This window comes from Terrapene carolina, unplaced genomic scaffold, assembly GCF_002925995.2.
Source record: "Terrapene carolina triunguis isolate 2854851 unplaced genomic scaffold, T_m_triunguis-2.0 Scaffold675, whole genome shotgun sequence".
In the NCBI taxonomy this organism is placed as follows: Eukaryota; Metazoa; Chordata; order Testudines; family Emydidae; genus Terrapene; species Terrapene triunguis.
Window position 1 is genome coordinate 307,764 of NW_020665026.1, and position 14,474 is coordinate 322,237.

The following is a 14,474-nucleotide window of genomic DNA, read 5'->3' on the forward strand; positions in this document are numbered from 1 at the left end:
GTGTAAGTTAACTCATTTCTGCACTTCAACTGTAGGGTCTTCCATTTCTCCCATCAAGGTCAGTGACACCCCTACCATCAGAAATGTCTACACAGATGTCCTCACTGCACAATTAACTCCAGTGATCAGCACCCAGGCCTAGTCAGGGTGTGAGCAACCAAAGCCCTGCTCAAGTCACTGCACCCTCACTGGTGCTGAACTCACTCACGTGTCAGGTTTCAGAGTGGTAGCCATGTTAGTCTGTATCAGCAAAAACAATAAGGCGTCCTTGTGGCACCTTAGAGACTAACAAATGTATTGGGCATAAGCTTTCATGGGCTAGAACCCACTTCATTGGATGCATGAAGTGAAAAATACAGGAGCAGGTATAAATACATGAAAGGATGGGGGTTGCTTTACCAAGTGTGAGGTCAGTCTAACGAGATAAATCAATTAACAGCAGGATACCAAGGGAGGAAAAATAACTTTTGAAGTGGTAAGAGTGGCCCATTACAGACAGTTGACAAGATGGTGTGAGTAACATTAGGGGGAAATTAGTATTGGGGAAATTAAGTTTAGGTTTTATAATGACCCAACCACTCCCAGTCTTTATTCAGGCCTAATCTGATGGTATCCAGTTTGCAAATTAATTCCAGTTCTGCAGCTTCACGTTGGAGTCTGTTTTTGAAGGTTTTTTTGTTGAACAATTGCCACTTTTAGGTCTGTTATTGAGTGACCAGAGAGGTTGATGTGTTCTCCTACTGGTTTTTGAATGTTATGATTCCTGATGTCAGATTTGTGTCCATTTATTCTTTTAAGTAGAGACTGTCCGGTTTGGCCAATGTACATGGCAGAGGGGCATTGCTGGCACATGATGGCATATATCACATTGGTAGATGTGCAGGTGAACGAGCCCTGGATGGCGTGGCTGATGTAGTTAGGTCCCATGATGGTGTCCCTTGAATAGATATGTGGACAGAGTTGGCACCGGGCTTTGTAGCAGAGTTTGGTTCCTGGGTTGGTGTTTTCATTTTTTGGCGTGTAGTTGCTGGTGAGTATTTGCTTCTGGTTGGGGGGCTGTCTGTAGGCGAGGACTGGCCTGTCTCCCAAGGTCTGTGAGAGTGAGGGATCGTCCTTCAGGATAGCTTGTAGATCCTTGATGCGCTGGAGAGGTTTTAGTTGGGGGCTGTAGGTGACGGCTAGTGGCGTTCTGTTACTTTCTTTGTTGGGCCTGTCTTGTAGTAGGTGACTTCTCGGTACCCTTCTGGCTCTGTCAATCTGTTTCTTCACTTCACCCGGTGGGTACTGCAGTTTTAAGAACGCTGGATAAGAGATTCTGTAGGTGTTTGTCTCTGTCTGAGGGATCGGAGCAAATGCGGTTGTATCTTAGAGCTTGGCTGTAGACAAGTGTGTGTCACTAGGACTTTGAGGGGCATATCCTAGTGTTCTTTGGGCAGCACTAAGCTGAGCCACTATATTCTTTCCCAGTGAATTTGTCTGTCGTCCTGGGCACGCAGAGGGAAATTGTGGAAAAGCATTGGAGGTCTGTCACCGCTCGAGTGATTTAGCTTGCGTCCTCACTGCAAAGCGGGCAGGTTATCAGCCCAATTGAAAGCAGCACACAATTCTAACCTACACTTCCAGCCAGCCCAAGCTGTGAAAGCACCAAGCACACATGAGAAGGCTGGGGGGGAGGAGGGGGGCACAGAAGGGGGGTTAGGGAAAACACTCAAGTAAGAGCCTGAATTAGCTCTGCAGGGAAGACATATCCTAAGTCAAGAGATATGTGTCTGAGGTTGTGACTGAATGTAAAAGCAAGCAGTAAAAAAGTCATGGGAAAGAGTCCTCTCTCAAACGAGGGGTGGGCTGAAGACAGCCAGCATTTTAAAAGAGAACCAGAAATGGTGAAACTTCAAGAGATGTTCAATTTGCCAGCTTGGGGAGATCCAGCAGCTTCATTTAATCAAACCGCTTTTGTTTCCTTCTAAGAATGCAGGCCCTTTATAGTCTCTGTCCAAGATTTCCTCCTGTTCTTTCCTGTGACATGTCAAACCAAGGTCCTGAGCAGTCCTTTCACAAGAGTCAGGATGTTAACTATGGAGCCTCCCTAACTTGGATTGAAACCACAAGGCCAGACACAGCAACATTTTCTTGCCTGGGAGAGCAGGCCTAGAGACATCCAACTAATGTAGAGAATGGGAAAGAGCAGTGGAGGCAGAGAAAACTGCAGAACCCTGAATCCACTCCTCCATCCACTGCAACCTGTTCCCCTGACTGCAGGTGGGTGGCCCCCACTGCAGCTGGCCATTGAAGCAGCTCACACACAGGGCTGCAGGCAGCAGCTGACTTGATCATGCTTCCCTTCCATCCCCCAATCTCTAGTCCTGTGGCACTTGGCTAAGAAAACAAGGTCCAAACCCAAAGAGTCAGTGCAGGATCACCCTGAGTAGCACATAGCCTTTTAGAGAATGGAGGCAATGGAGACAACTAGCAAAAAAAGGAGGGAAAGAAAATGGACAGAACAAGAAGTTAATCATGGCATGGTACAAAAAGGGGATATAGAAAGAGGGCACCCATCTACCAACTCACAGAATGGGAGGGCTTCAACAAAATAAGGCTGGGCACTGCCGAGGTGCGTTCTTTTGAGAGGTAACGTGGCCCGATGGAATAAGCAGGGATGGAGAGACAGGAATCTTTTAAGTTCTATTTCTGGCTCCATCAGCGACTCATGTCTGGCCTTGGGCAAGTGACTGAGGATGACAATACTGACCTACTTCACAGTCTGTTGTGAGGCTTAATGAATGTTTGTGCAGCGCTTTGAAGATATAAGAGCTGTAAGTGCTAAGCCTCATTCACTTCCTGCTCTGAAGTGCTGTGTGCTGTTGATGCAGGATGCTGAAGTGCACTCACGTTCCACCCCAGAAATGAGTGCATTTCAGCAGCAGGCAAAGCAATCTCTATATACTTCTTCCATAACTCACAGGACACCATGAAGGTTTAACTAGCTAAGGCAAAGTGCTTTGAGATCCTTGGGTAGAAGGTGCTATAACAGCATGAAATATTAAGACTGCAATGGATAGTGATTTTTTTAAATTCCTGTAACAAAAATGGCCAAAAACATTTTTCAAAATAAGCAATCAATGTTATATTTGGACGCCAACAATATATTCCAGCCTTTAGGCCTGGACTACACAGGTTTTATACTTGTGTAACCATTTTGGTCTGATTATTTTTAACCAAAATAGTTATAGCACTACACCCCCTAGTGTGGACACAGTTATATCAATATAAAGGTACTTTACACCAGTATTGCTTATTCCCCTTTCCACACAGGAATTGCTACATGGGTATAAGCATCTTTATACCAATACAACCACATCCACTGAGGAAGGTTGTACTGCTTTAACTACAGCAGTTTAAGAACTACTTAACGTACATTCATTAACGTACATACCCTTTCCACATGCTGGATGTAGTATAAAGTTTTCTGTCTGCTGCATTCGGGCAAGCCAGCTCTTTGCTTGTTTGGTGACAACTTCTCTTCGTGACCAAGTGGCTTAACTATAGTAGTTCCCTCTCTCCTGCCTGCAGCTAGTGCAGAAGGCAGAAGTGCCCAGCTGGCAGGAGCTGGGATCATATCGCCCCCATCCCATATTCTTTACTTTGGCTGTCTATGAAATGATAGCAAGCAGCAGGGATCCACACCCACTCGCTTCATGACCTTGGGCATGTCACTTAGGATCTGATCCCAACCCAACTGAAGCTGATGAGTTGCTCCACTGACTTCAGTGGGTGTAGGCTCATAATCTGTGACTCAGTTTCCTCCAGCTACAAAAAGGGGAGAATGATACTTGCCTTCCTCAGTCGTGCGTCTTAGTGTTTGTGAGATGCTTTGAGATGACACCAAATTAGTGCCAAGTATCATTCAGCTGAATCTATTAGCTAGACTGCGCTTGGAAGCTTATACAGTAACACTTTCCTCCTTCCCACACTTCACCAGTAGCAGCAACAACACAAAAAAGACTGGAGTGGCAACACTAATCATTTTAGATATGGGAACAGCCCGTGCAACCAAAGTTCTATCCTGAAGCACCTGTTGTATATAATTTGCACTCCTCAGCCCTCCACACACAGTTAAAGGGGCACTATCAAGAAAAACTTACCTTCCATGTTTTAGAAATATATTAAAAACAAAAAACAAAAAAAACAACTCAAAGTCTAGTTTGCTTTTCCCAATTTATGCTGTTTGTTTATTATGGGCACTTCAGTTTCACTTGGTTTCTACTCAAGTTTCACTTCCTGGTTCCCAGGCTCTAGGCCTGATGAGGAATCTGGGAATCCAACACTGCGGGGCAAGGTTTGAATGCCAAATATACATATGCATACACACAATTCGTTTAAATAAGTATTTTTATTTTCATGAGTCATTTCTAGGGACATTAGGATTTATAAAACCTACAATTGAGGTATAAACTAAATTAACAACCCCTTACTCTAGAATTCTAAGGCGTGTGTGTAGATTATGTATATAGTACCAAACACCTGGGAAATGAAGTGCAAAGTTTAAAAAAAATAATAAGCATCAGGCAATTCTATGCTGTACACTCTGGACAGAAATGAGAATTCAGCACAAAAACTCCAGTCTCTTCAAGCAGGCAGCTTCTCATTGCTGCAATACCCCAGAATGACATTTAAGTCTGTTGTATTCAGGCTTCTTTAATCAGGGGCTTCCATTGTGTACAAGATAGAAGACACTCCACTTCTCCTCCAACTCTGCTCTCCTCCAATTTCAAAGTCACCCAGCCAGGAGAACACAACCTGTTTTGTTGTAAAGTAGCATTAAAAAAAAAAAAAAAAAAAAAAAAAAAGGACTAGAATCCTTTGAACTTTTAGAGCTGCTCGGGATTGAAGGTGTGGGTGTATGGATGGGAAAGAGAATCTCTCACTGACGGGGGGAAAAAAACCAGACTAAAACCCTGTCTACAGGACAGTTCTTAACCTGAGTTTGCAACAAGCAAATGGCATGATGGGGGAGGAGGGGAGAGTGGGTCCAGCTCCTCAGTTGGTGTAAACTGGAATAGTTTCCTGCCAATACAAACCAGGTGAAGATCTGCTCCATTGTTTGTGTCCACACCCCACATGATTAAAGGGACACTGTCAACTGGAGAGGCAGCCAGGCTCAAAAATTTAATTACAAAGTAGTTACGTGTCTTACACCTGTCCCAACTCTTCCAGCCAATTTTAGAATTTAAAAAAACATGTTTCTCTCTCTCCTGCTGATGCATGAAAGACCCACACAAACAGGGGAAGCGGACTATAAACACTGCTGTAAAAAACATGAAGCAAAACAGCGAGGTTCAGTGATCTTAGGTGTTTTATTACTTGTAACAAAAGCGGATAAAAATTGCATACAGAAGGGTGATTTTAAGTTGATGGTATCCCTTTAATATGCTGTTGGCATGCTTGGTTGTTTTCCTGTAAACAGTTCATAGCACTTATTTTGCAGTGTACACAAGACCACTCGCAGTGAGCATGTACGACTGGTTTGGCTGTTACCCCCTTCCTCCCAGCTCTTCATGCTGTAGGAGCACATTGTCCACAGGCTGCTGACACTGCATGCACATATCCTCTGGGCACTCTATCCCTCCGAGGCACTAGACAGCTGCCCAGGTTCCCCCAGAATGCACTGACACAAACACACACAGGTGCGTGTACTTGCAAGCATTTATCTGAGCCACATGGCTATAGTCTGAAGAAAGCAGATGTACAGGTACAACTCAACTGTGTTCGTTGTAACCGAGTAAGACAAGCCTGTTATGGCATGGCTACAAAGATACCGCTGCACCTGCACACTCAGTATAAAGTACCTGATCACTCTAGCATTGCAGCCTGGCTAGCTATTACTGAGTTTAATAGCCAGTACACAAACATTTATTCCCCCCCCCCCCCACACACACACATATCTATTCAAATGAAGGAGTTTTGGGGGGGGTTGTTATTTGTTGTTTCACACTACTCAGAAAGATATAGGTAGAATAAGTTTAACTTGAACAGCAAAACAAACAAAAAAAAAATCTACTTAAGTCCCATATGTTCTACAACAGATCAACTCAAATAGTATTGGGATACAAGATTATTACCAAACACACATTCCTGGGGTGTCTTCTCAAAATACTCACTTTTTTAAAATTAAGACAATGGCCAAAAAATTATTCCATGGAGTAACAGATCGTCACTATCCTTTATGCATAAAAATTGCACGCATACACTATATTAAAAGCTATACAAGTGCAAACCTTAGGTTGAGATTTTGCATAAAACTCAGAAAATGCAAGGTTAATGTTCCAAAGTCAACCTTAACTCTACCTCTTGCAGAGTAAATTGTATTTTTTAAGTCTTATTTTCATAATTCAAGGATTTACTAGGGCCACCATCAACTTTGAAATCTAATCAAAGTTTAAATAGTTTCAGCTTCTCCACCAGTCCTGAGTCACCCCTGCCTATTCTTGTAGTTTTACAATCACACTTAATGTGTTTTTATTTTTATTTTTTAAAAAGCAGCTTTCTCCATCTATTGTAGAGTGAAAGACTCACAAAACCAGAGGAAGCCCACTATACAGGGGAAATACTTCAACTAACACTAGACAAAGTACTGCTATACACACACCCCACCCACCCCGTCTCTATCCCTTTCCCTTTCAGTAATAGCAATCTTAGGTCTCAATCCTTCAGACTTATGCACATGTTTTACTTTACACATTGCAAACAGTTCCACTAATCTTCAGTGAAACTACTCCCAGTGCATGAGGTTAAGCAAGTGGTAAAGTCTTTGCAGGATCAGGACCGTAAACCCTAACTCTGCAAAAACTTAAGCATGTGAATAGTCCTGTTGAAGTCATATGTCCAAACAGATACTCACATACTTAAGGTTTTGCAAAACTGTTTTGCCCTTACATATTACTTGAAACAAGAGAACATGAAAAAAGCCAAACCCCTGTTTGAAAATTTGATTAAGTTGACAGTGTCTTTTTAAAAAGAGATGCCCTTTCTCTTTTAAATTCAATTAACTATATGAGTACAAAATTCTGGAGGGACAGAAGCAATTATTTATTCTTACAATACTAAAAATGCCTCTTTCCTCGAGGACTCTTTTTTTCTTAAAGTTCCCAGACCATCACAACCACCATAAGCTCCCTAATTCTTTAGTCAAAGGGACCAATACCATATTTTTTGTTTGTATCTAAGTTCCATAAGCTCCAGCACCAAGAATCCTCCTTCTCTTGATTCCATATTACGAATCAGCACGTCTTTCCAGTGCTCCGCTTGAAAGCTGACTTATGGCATGGGAATGACACCCCTTATTTGTCTGGGTTTGTGAGCCGTTGACCAGTGACCCAATTTTTGTGTCTCTGGCCCCTTCCCATCCAGCATCAGAGAGCCAGTACAAATAAAGACACTGTACAGTTAACATTCCCAGTCTTTCTAAAGCAAAACTTTTTTTTGAAGGGGTGGGGGGGGGCGGAGGAGGGGCTAACTTCAGGCCTTCTATATAGATCAGGGGTCGGCAACGTTCGGCACGCGGCTCGCCAGGGTAAGCACCCTGGCGGGCCGGGCCAGTTTTATTTACCTGCTGACGCGGCAGGTTCGGCCGATCGCGGCCCCCACTGGCCGCGGTTCGCCGTCCCGGGCCAATGGGGGCGGCAAGAAGCCACGGCCAGCACATCGCTCGCCCACGCCGCTTCTCGCCACCCCCATTGGCCCGGGACGGCGAACCGCGGCCAGTGGGGGCCGCGATCGGCCGAACCTGCCGCGTCAGCAGGTAAATAAAACTGGCCCGGCCCGCCAGGGTGCTTACCCTGGCGAGCCGCGTGCCGAACGTTGCCGACCCCTGATATAGATCATAATGCAGGAAAAAATAGCATAGCTTGTTTTTAAAACAAACAAACAAACAAAAAAATCACACTAGAGCCTTAGAGTGTCTATATACAACATATTTAGGCTTGACAAAAATCTGATTCTTTTTGTAATTTTGACAATTAATATTGTTTTTTATTTGTAAGGCTTGACAATAATTGTTTTTATTTGTAAGAATTTTTTCATTTTTAATCATTTTAATTTTTGCAGTGGCAGGAAATTAAGGGGGGGGTGGATTAGTGCAGCATGGACAGCGGGGCTGCAGAGAGCTCTCAGTGCTGACAGCAGGGCCAGAGACACCCAGGCACAGGAAAGTCTGTGGAGCAGTGACCCCAGGCCAGGCTCATGAAGAGAAGGACAAGCTCCCAGCCACTGGAGAGACCACCCTACTGCTGAATATGCCCCAGACTCCCAGCCATGAGTGAGCGAGCTGCCAGAGTCAAGACAGGGGACTGCAGAGGGCTCCCTGCATAGCCCCGGACCAGGGACACCGAGGTGTTGTGGAGGCCATGCTTGCTAGCTGTTATTGATGGATTTTTTTTTTCCAATTTCTGTGTGTCAGGTGAAATTGACATTTACCAACAATTAATTATTTAAATTGAATCCTGCCAAGCTTAAACATATTTAACACATGGCTCCTAACTGTGCATGTGGCATAATGTTTCAACCCTGCACATGAGATGAACAACAACATGATTGTCAGGCCTGCAATCAGGTTCTTGGGTAGTTCTGCTGCTGCGTAGACTGGAATACTTAAATGCATGTATAACAAGGTTAGCAAGTCTTCTTAATTCCCAGGCTTCTGAGCACCGGATACCCCAATGTGAACTACATCATCTGAAAGACACCCACAATCCTCTACCTATGGCATCAGGGGAGGGAAGATGGGAGAACTGCCTGATTTTTGCCAGAATGCAAACAAATGTAACTGTGAAGCATGGTACGTATGAACAAGCAAATACAACTGACACAAAAATTCAATAAAGAACCAGACATGTATACAGATAACAAGATCAGGCACATGAGATAGGATTATTTTTAAATATCAGGGGTATAAACACTCTTGCTTCAGGGCATAAGCCAATCACTAATGGGAGTTTCAAAGAAACCTGTATTATTCCACAACTGTCTACTATGGAGTTTCTTGCACCTTCCTCTGCAACTGGTATTCGTCACTGCCAGAGACAAGACCCTGGACCGCAGGAACCAATGATCTGATACACTATGGAGATTTCTGTATGTTGGCAGAAATGCCACTGAGTGGTTGCATTGGACTGGATTGAGCCCAATCCACACAAGAAAAACATGTAACAGTTTTTAGTACGTGTGTTACACAGCTAACAGCTGAAACTGTATTACTGGGGTTCTAAGCTGTATTGCAGATAGGACATGGGCATTTGACATCAGCTACTCCTGCTCAGTGACTAGTTATTAAAAAGCCTTGTGCTATACACCTGCCAAATACTGTTACAAGTTTTCTAATATAGCTGGGAATGTTTACCAGGTCATGAGTGTGTCAGTAACCTGTTATAATCAACGTGGCTCAATCTATAGCATAGACGGGTTAGAGAAGGGCTCTTCGAGAAGGAACTAGTATAGCCAAAGTTTTTAAACATGGTTTACACTGTTAGACAAACTGATTGTAACCCTGTTGGGGTGACCCAGGTTTTAAATTAGTCCTTTCAACAGTTTCTTCTTCAGTGCCGAGACGGCTTTCAATATGACAAGCCCATTCCATGGCTGACTCCAATGCCAAATAGCTTAGAATATTGTCTACACTATAACGACAGCCATGGTTTTGTATCCTGGTCATGGACACCCTTATCTAACCAAGTTACAACTAAAATGGTTTTGGCTACGCAACAGGCTTTTTTCCCCACAGCACAACCACATATCCATCCTGTTTGCACATCCATGCTACCTACCAGTGTTTGTATCAGTGCATCCTGGGGAAACTAGGCAGTTATCTTTTCAGGTATTTATATCACTAATCAGCACAGTATCCAAGTGCTCTCCTATAATGCCTTAGCAATGGATGTCAAGTATCAGAGGGTAGCCGTGTTAGTCTGTATCTACAAAAACAACAAGGAGTCTGGTGGCACCTTAAAGACTAACAGATTTATTTGGGCATAAGCTTTCGTGGGTAAAAACCTCACTTCTTCAGATGTTTAGCAATGGATGGAGTGCCAAGAGGACACACACATAGAGGAGTAAGACATACAGAAATGCACTCAGATATCCTCCCAGTTTTCTGAGTGGTAGGAAGTAAGACCAGCCAACTCAGATGCACAGGCACAGTGAGGGAATCCATTTACAAAACAAATTAAGTTTGTCAGAACAGTTAGAGAAAAACAGCCATGCAGTAGCCCAGGCTGCTGGCAAGGGCGTTAACAGCTACCAGAGTTATTAACTGTAATATAACCATGTTCGGCATGGACACAAGCTATGTTTACAGCCAAACAGACGACTAGTTACAAACTCAGTTAAAAGTTATAGTGTAGGCAGGGCCTAAGGAGCCACAAACAGCAGAACTAACCAAGTACACTAGTTTAAATGAGTGGGCTTCAAAGCTGGATCTAGCCAAATGTCATGCTCAAATCAGGTTTGGAACCCAAGTCTAAGGCTAGATGAAAAGTTCAACTAAGAATCCAGAGTTTCTTCTGAAAAATAAGTGTTCTGAACCGTGCTTTGGCTATTTCTACATGACTGAGCTCTCACACAGCACTGTCCCAATCCACCGACCTCAAAGAAGGTCAGTATCATTATCTCCATTTTACAGAGCGGGAACCTAAGGCACAGAAAGGTGAAGCAGTTTGCCCAGAGTCACACGGCAGGTCAGCGTCAGAGCCAGGAATCTGACCCATGTCTCCTGACTCCCGGCCCAGTGCTCTATCAAACTTCTCACGTTTAGCCAACCTTATCCAAAAACCTGTTTACATAAGCAAAGAGGTCAGAGATGTCTGTTCTCATCCACTCTCCCTTCCCATTCATCTCCAGGAGAGAACTCTCTGCTATATATTTGTCTAGAGCAGCGTTTCTCAAACTTTTGGAAGCTGAATCCCACCATCAAGAAAATGAAACTAATCATAGAACCCTGCCATGTGTTGTTAAAGGCCTACCTACCTTAAGGTATACGTCTTCTTCCACACATATGTGCACACAGCATCAGACAACCCCAGGGAGGCGTAACAGTGCACTTTAGGAAATGCTCATTTAGAGCACTATCCAGTCTAGTTTTAAATGTTTCAAGTCATGGAATTTCTAGCATTCTCCTGTATTCTATGATTCTAGAAAGCTGGCAAGAAGATAAACCAAGGGCAACCGGACTCAGACCTAGCAATTAGTATCATGTCTTGAATTGAGAACCATACTCGCCCCCCTCCCTCAAATCACATGTTTAGTTTTAAATGAAGGTTTTAAGGCTAACACAGTGTGAGAAACTTTTACACATTAGCTGGGCAGTTGGAGGCTAAGTCAGTTCACACAACAGAAGCCAGCACAAGGCACAATATCTCCACTTATGGTATAATAGAACCTCCCATGAAGATAAACTGAAGTGGATGAATCACTAGCATATTATAAAATGATATATAAATACAGACAAAATAGAGACCAACCTTAATTTGAAGCTCTTCTTGTCTTGTTTATATCCGCTCTACTGCACTGATTCGAACACGGGGCTGAACAAGAATTTTTAAAGAGTCTTCTATTCCTCCCTTTTACTTTACTTTTTAAATAAACAAAAAACCCAACAGAACAGCTTAAACTCTTTGTGAATGATTTTACAATATGGCTCTCGTGTCAGGGAAGCCTAACTTCTAAAGTTAGATCATCAGATGTGATATTAAAAAAGGCAGACTTGCCTAAAGAATTTTCCTAATAACTCCAATGCCAAAAATCTCTCCATCTACCTCACCCCACCGAGAAAAGGAAGGAGAGGAAGGGAAGATCCAAAAAAAAAAAATCTACCCTGCACCCTCTAGGTCATTTCTTTTAAAAACATATTTCTTCTAAAGCTTTGACGCTACTCTGTTTCCTTATTATTAGTAGCTCCTTTGCCACTTTTGCAAATACAGGGTGGATCTCTTTTTAAAAAGGAGGTTTTGTCTACTTTCCTCTGCTCCCAATTTATTTTGTTCTAATTTTATTATAACTAACTAAATTTCTGGGAAATTTAAGTTAGAGACTCTACCACAATAACCAAGAAAAAGTCATTAGAATCTGCAAAATACTTGAAAATTCAACCTGTACTTTCTTCTTTATTTTTAATTGTGATGGTTACTTCTAGTGCTTGTCTTCACCCCCCCCACACACACACACACTCTTCTCGTAATACTACTTTACCCCAAAGAACAGATCCCTCTCCAAAAGCAGGAGATTTAGAAACTGGGTGTTAAATTTTCAGAAAACTGGCTTGCCACACAGCTGTTCAACTTTAAGGCTCTTCCCCACGCTGCACAGCTGTGTCTTCCTACATTCTTTTTAAATATTAAAAAATTAAAAATCTGACTCCCCCAGAAATTAAGAATAAGCTCCCAAAATATAACTAACCCGCTAAAATAGGGTTATCTGAAGATGCTTAATGTCATCACACAGCTCGCTTTTTGCCTGTGATTGCTTCTTTCCTCCCTTTCTATTAATTAATATTTGCTATAACTACTTAGCAGTTCCCACATTTCAATATGCAGTTCTAGTCCTGTTTTCCTGTCCCTGACCCCCTTTCCTCTCCCTTCCTAGGCCAGGGAAATTTGGTTTACTATGAAGCTGAGAAAAGGCTTTTTAAAGTGTCTTGTTTTAATGTCCTGCAACTCTCTCCCCCAGAGACGACCCCCTCCTCTCCCACACGTCAATATACACATTTAATCCTGCCCCCCCAAGTAAAAAATAAATCAGGAAAACTGGGTTTATTAGAAGCTGGAAAATGTGTATGTTTTTAACTGGCTTATCCCCCCCCCCGAAAAAGCCACCCTGAGACTCCCCACCTGCCTGTCACGCTTCTCTCTCCACCTCTATTGCCCCCTTCCCACCCCCAACAAAAATAAAGGTCCCAGGGAAAGAGGGCTGATGGGAAGCTAGAAATGAATGGCTCGCTCCTCCCCAGCAATGATCAACCCAGGGACCCTCCTAGCTGCCTGCTCTCTACCCTCTCTTCCCCACCCCCCCGTACCCCAGGAGGTGGGGCTCAGTGGGAGCTGGCACAGGGGGCCTATGGCAAGTGCTCCCCCCCCCCCCCGGATCAGCTAGAGGCTGCCCCTCCCCCCAGAGAACAGGACACCCAGGGACCGGGGGGGTGGCAGGAGCTGGGGGGAGCTTGGACCTTTGCAGGGGCTGGTTCCCCCCGCTCCTCCTTTCCCCGCCCCCAGGGGCGGCTGCTGCTGCCGGGCTGGGGGGCTGCCCCGGGCTCCTAGGCCTCTCACTCTCTCCTCAGGATCAGGGCGGCCATATTGGATCCGTCAGCTTCTCTCCCCGTCCGAGGGAGGCGGCCGCTGCCGCTAGAGCAGGAGCAACATCCGGGTAACCGGCACCGCCTCCCGAGTGGGCGGGGGGCGGAGGAGGGGCTGCCTACATCCGGGGTCCCGCCGCCTTCCTTCACCGCCATAGGAAGGAATGGGGCATGGCCGCCATTTTTGTGGCGGGCAGGCTGGCGGCTCCATCCGGGTTATTCACGGGTGGCTTCAATACCATTGGGAAGAATGGGGAGGAGGCTGCCATGTTTGTAGAGGGTAGACGGGCAGGCACATCCGGGATCTGACTTCACAGCTACTGAAGAGAATGGGAGAGTGCTGCCATCTTTGTTATGGGCAAATGGGCACGTGGGAAAGTAGGGTCCGCTGTTGAAGCAGCGCAATGAATCCAGCGGATGAGCGTTCCCTTGTATTTATTAGTATCTAAATAAAACATACGTAGTGCCGAACACCAGTAAAATCCGGGCCAAGAAAAGCCATGCACAAAAAGATGCTGTTTTAATGCATTGGTTTGCTTGATGCAGGTTTTCTCCCTTGCTATTGCCTGTATTACCATTAGGAAAATTGTTATTAATTGCTGTTTATAAAGAGGGCTGATGGGTGATCTGGGAGTGAGGAGACCTGGAGTCTATTCCTGGCTCAGCCCTTGATCTTGGGCATGTCATTTCCTCTGTACCTCAGTTTCCCCATCTGTAAGATGGGGATAGTTATTATTATTTATTTCTATTCTGGGAGTGTCTGGTGGCCCCAAGCAGGGTTCAGGGTCCCAATGCACTACGCTCATAGTCACACTGCTATAGACAAGATGATCCTTGCCTTAAAGAGCTCACAATCTAATTCTCTAATCCTGCAAAGACACGAGCTTAACTAAACTATATAATTTAACTAAGCTATATAAGCACTAGGCATTATTGTCATTAGGTACTGCGAGCAGTCCTCATGATCAGCTAAACCTAAACCATCCCTTACAGGTTGGACAAACCCCTGTCAGGGAAGGTCTGAGGTTTACTATGTCCCGCCTCAGCACAGGGAGGTGGACTTGAGGACCCTTCTAGCCCTCCATTTCTATGATTCTATAATCTACAGTTAAGTCTTTGTAGGATCAGGCCCTAGGTA

At 44.3% G+C, this 14,474-nt stretch overlaps 1 protein-coding gene across 1 annotated transcript in view; it reads right to left on the reverse strand.

Annotated features, from left to right (window-relative positions):
• DEDD (death effector domain containing) overlaps window positions 1-12,842 on the reverse strand; it is a 37,603-nt gene extending 24,761 nt beyond the window's left edge. The window contains exon 1 of the mRNA XM_029913493.1: window positions 11,511-12,842. The gene's annotated coding sequence lies outside the window, so the exon portion shown is untranslated. The remainder of the gene's footprint in view (window positions 1-11,510) is intronic.
• Between the last annotated feature and the right edge of the window lie 1,632 nt (window positions 12,843-14,474).